This window comes from Adiantum capillus-veneris, chromosome 1 (assembly GCF_014529385.1).
Source record: "Adiantum capillus-veneris isolate H3 chromosome 1, ASM1452938v2, whole genome shotgun sequence".
NCBI classification, from domain to species: domain Eukaryota; kingdom Viridiplantae; phylum Streptophyta; class Polypodiopsida; order Polypodiales; family Pteridaceae; genus Adiantum; species Adiantum capillus-veneris.
The window spans coordinates 100,503,092-100,508,334 of NC_140931.1; positions in this window are offsets into that span (position 1 = coordinate 100,503,092).

Consider the following 5,243-nt stretch of genomic DNA (forward strand, 5'->3'; position numbering starts at 1 on the left):
TTAAACTATACCTCTCTGTCACCCTTGCCTAAGAACGTTGCTTCAATATGGAATGGTGACCCAAGTTTCTTAAACACCTCATTGTTTATGTGCCGACGAGCAGCCTTTACATGTGATGGCTTTGGAAGCAATGATCCTCTCTGTAGTTTATTTTGAGACTTTTTAGCTAATGCTTTTAAGAGTGCCCTGTATCCCATCTACGAGATGCCACTCTCATCAAGTATTGCTTGCACTTCCATTGGTTCCAACTGATTCTCGTTCATGAAGGAGGTAAGGAGCCTTCCTTCCAACTTACGAAATTTTTTCTGAGTTATCATCTCTTCAACTACTTCTTTTGGAACTAGATGGCTGTAATGCACTCCGGCATTGAAGCCTACACCGTTCGAGTTTGGATGCAGTAAAGACCTGCCAAAAAAGCACCATGCGTTATGATCATGTATAGGAAAGTGTATCCATTTCTTAGTGAAGCACATTGAAGATACAAAAGCAGAAATAAACTTCGAGTTACCTTAAAGCTCGTATTCGTTTTTTCAGGCCACCACTACCAATCTTCATGTTCTCAATGTTGCACAGATCTTGTTTTCTTTTCCGACTACCAAGCACGGTGTCTTTCTCTCGCAAACTTGTGATCTTCTTCTCAAGGCCTTGGATTGTCTCTTTGTTTGATGAAATCTTTTGAGAGTATGCTTCATTAAGTTTCTTCAGTTGCATGTTCTCCATCGCCATGAAGTTTCTTTGCCTCTCCCCATTCAATCCTCCCAATTCCAAATGTTTGGTGTATCCCAATATCCCATCCTTGCCATCGCCTATGAAATGTAAGAGGTTAGTGATATTAGCAAAGGGAGGTAGCGCATTTGTCGTAGGATCCTTTGGATAAATAGACCCATCGGTCCACAAATCCAAATGATGTTCCTTGTTTGTCCTTCCAAGTTCTTTCTCCCGTTGAGTTAAGATAGACTCCCTCCTACGTTTCTGCAACGGTGCGTACTCTTGCAATACATCAACATGAAGATGATGTGTGTTCTTTCTTTGGGTAAGTGTTAAAGATGAAGGGGCTGATGATTGCAGTTCAAATTGGTGTTTTCATTAAAAAAAAGACGCATTCTCCATTCCTAGAGTTGATAGAGAAAAAGACGGACACTCGAAACTCATGAAATATCTCAGGTTTTGGGAGGGAAGACCGTATTCTCAAGTTTAGAGTTGATAGAGTTTGTGTGGCTTATGTTTTTGGAGGGAACGCTTGTAAGTTGGCATTTCAAATCATTAGTCATACGGTTAGTTGGATTCCTGACAAGAGAACGAAGGATAAGAATGATAAAGACGGCGGCTACCTACCAAAGAATATCATTTTGGCTTTCTGTTGGCACAAAAAAGTATCACATAAAATGCACAATTTAACATTTTCATTTTCTCTCTCTGAGCCGATGTGGCACTTCTTACAGGGCCCAAAAGTGAGTCCAACTTTCTCCTAATGATTGTCGCTTTGCAATAAGGGATTCCTGCTCTCTATCTTTGTGAACTACTCTTGATTTTCTTTTCTTTCTTGAGAGTGGTACCTTTGAAGAAAACACTTCAAATATTTCACCATATTGGCCTAAGTCTGAATTGATGCCTTCACAGAGAGACTATTGCATTGATCTTCATGTCTGTGTGACACGTTTCTTGACAATAATGGAAAAAAACATTTGCTTCCGTGCCCCCCCTTAGCGGCCAAACAAACAACCCTTACTTCATAGCCAGGTAACAGAAAGCAGCATTCACTTAAAGCTCAAGGTCCACTCTCTCCACTGAAGTTGATCATAGGCGCTCAATAAAACCCAAAAGCACAAGCTTAATACTAGGCTTTTGTTTTTCTTGTACTAATCCCAGCCATGTCTGCAAGTTCAAGAGAGGAACATGCGTGCTTGTGTGTGTGTGTGTTTGAGAGAGAGAGAGAGAGAGAGAGAGAGAGAGAGAGAGAGAGAGAGAGAGAGAGAGAGAGAGAGAGAGAGAGAATACTTTGAGGCACATGCTAAAGTTGTGCTCTAAGAGTAAGGTTAGGAAAAAATAGCATCATCTCTTTTGTCCCTTCACATTGATGCAGTGTCCCATGCCCCTAGGCTATCTTCAACCCATGTATGTCATGTGTTGTCCTTTCTCAACTCAAACATGCATAAAAGACATCATGCACGCTCTATCTCACTCTACCTATTAATAGCAACAACTTTTTTTGGTGATGCTTCTACAAGCCAATATTTAGTTTTTGTGATGTACCGATAGTTCCATATATGAATACTAGATTTGGTAATTATCAAGAGGATAAGTTGACCTATGCTAGAGAGTTGGTTCAAAAAATTTCAATGAGCGGTGATAGAGTGTGGCATCAACAAGTGCAAAGGCTTATGCACAACCATGCCAATGCACCGTCTCAATTTAGTAGGGTCAATGGTGAGGGTGCCAAGGATGGAAAACAATGGGAATTGTGGAGGGACTTGTGTTATTGTACAACTGACAAGGATGTAGAGAATGTTGTGAATAAGTGTAAACTTGTTTAGGCATCTTTTGCAAAGGTGGTGCAACTAATAAATCTTTTGAGTTTGACTCGGCAGCAATGGCAAGAGTTTCAAGAAGCCCTTCATGATTGGTGTAAGTTAACACAACCCAAGGATTGGTGTATGTTAGCACCCAAGCTAACAAATCTACTACGTTCGATCGTATTCAGCTCAAAAATGTAATTTCCTCTTTATTTGTGAATAAAAATCCCCTCAAGTCCAAACTTTGTACTTTGTTTTATTCATTAAAAATGTATAGTTGGTAATTGGGGCCATGAGATAATGTTTATAAGTGAGATGTAATCTTCAATCCCACTTTACCCTAAGTTTGAGTCAAATCCATCATTTCTAAACCTTGGCTAAGGTATAAAAGCCATCTTTTGTAAAAAAATACCTAAATTTTGGATAATACAAAGTGAGCACATTGCGGTTGCTACTATTTTTTCTTCTCTCTTCCTTATTCCATTTGTATCTCTCTTGTAGGGAGTAGCATTGCGATTTGAGCATAGCTATATGTTTGCAGATGAAACCTCTTCCATTTGATGTAAGCTTCTCAAGGTATTGTGTAACTTTGAGTGTGGCTTTTTAAGTTTTGTTTTTTCTCTTGACATGCAATTAGTGCATCTAAACTAAGATTGGAACATGAGAGTAGATAGAGTTCGCTTAGATGATGCTATAGAGTGATTCGAGTGTCAAAATTGAATGGCTGAATACAGACTGTGATTTTGCTAATGTTTCAAAGATGAGCTTTTTGTCAGCATAGGGGTGTCTATTGTGGCTTAATCTATCTAGGTAGTGAGTTTGAGTGTGTTTGAAGTGTTGTAGCTAACACAAACCATCATATGAAACTTGTAGGAAAGTAAATTAACTTTTGATGTTTGACAACACTTGGGATTAGCATGGTGGATTAGCGACCTAGATCACATTTTCCAAGAGTTCCTCTATGCAGTAGTCGAGTTCCAAGAGTTCCTCTAAGCACTAGATCACGTTTTCCAAGAGTTCCTCTACCTCTCGTAGCCTCCACGCACTAGTCGAGTCAGCTACGTCCCACATATTGACATTTTATGTGTATGTAGTTCTCACTTTTCTACCATAGATATGGTGAGGCTGTCAACCATCTCACATTTTGGCACCATTGCCAAGGATGAGGCAACCTAAACTACAGAAAAACCCAACACAATCACATGTAAAATTGTTTACTTCCTTTAGTTTTATCTAGGATATTCATCTTTTTTATTTTGCATGGTTAGGAAGAAACTCACTCACTGTGTAGGGTACTGGGGGTAGGGAAACTTGCAAAAACCTTGGCAGCTGTAGGCTAGTAAGGAAAAGGGTTGATGGATAATTCTTGAGACCGGAGACAAGTCAATAATGATAATGCTAAGTTAGGATGATAAATTCTAGAGACTATCATTTCTTTGTCATCCTATGCATTTTTTCACTTACAATAGGAGTTTGTTATAAGTAAAAAATAGTCATGGTTGCATATATGCTCAAAGGAAAAGAGTTGATGGATAATCCTTGAGACCGGAGACAATTCAGTAGTGATAATGCCAAGTTAGGATGATAAATTTTAAAGACCATTGTTTCTTTGTCATCCTATTCATTTTTTCAATTACATTAGGATTAGGTTAAGTAAAAAATAGTTATGGTTGCATCTATGGTCAAAGAAATAGAATTTGACCACATTGACATGCTTGAACCCCAACTTCACATCCAAGCTGACAAAAGCACTCCAGATAGTATCGGGAACATGAATTTGTAAAGAAGTTGGAAATTGGAACTCACAAGCCACCTTGGAAAATAGGCATGCCCATTTTTTCTACACACCAATTGCACTCACTTTGCACATGTCACTTCACCAACAATCCTTATGGATAGCAAGATCATATACACCTTTAGGAAAGAAGATGGGAAGATGCTTATTTTCAGGTTTTGAGACGAATATAACAATGGATTTATATCTATGACATCAGAGGACATAATTTCCACATTGTATCAAGGCTACTTAGTGAAGCATTACAAGGTAGGAAAAGGAAAAGTGGATGATGTACAACCTTTGATTGACAGCATGCACAATGAAAGGGGTTTGACCATAAATAGAACACAAGTTAGAGAGCTAGCTAACTTTATACCACGAGACTCGGTTTATGGAGAAATTAAAACGAGATGGGGATTCAGCAAGTCACACCGGCCTATGACCCTATTTGATATTCCTGTACCCATTGCACCAGGAATGAAGAGAACAATATTAGTACCCCAACGGCAAGTGAGACCCGCAGATTTCCCAAAATGGATGAAAAGGTATGACAAAAACCAAGATCCCCACAATCATGTAGCCAGGTTAGATAGTTCCTTATAATTGAAAAAGTTTATGACTTCCATACTTAGTATGAGGTCTTTGGGTTGAGCTTGAAGGAAAAGCATTGACGTGGTTTCAAAACATAGAAAGTGGGACAATCATTGACTTACCCACATTGACAAGTAGGTTTGTGATAGCATCCTTGAAAATGGGAATCAAACATAACACAATTGGTCAAATTTATAGCTTTAAACATAAGATAAGAGAGACATTGAGGGATTGCATTAGTAGGTTTGAACAATATGTTGCACAATGTCCTAGGAGGGTGCTACATGGGTAAGAAAGACTAGTATCACTGTTTTTAGAAGGACTAATCAATAAGAACTTACATGCTATTCTATATGGTATGA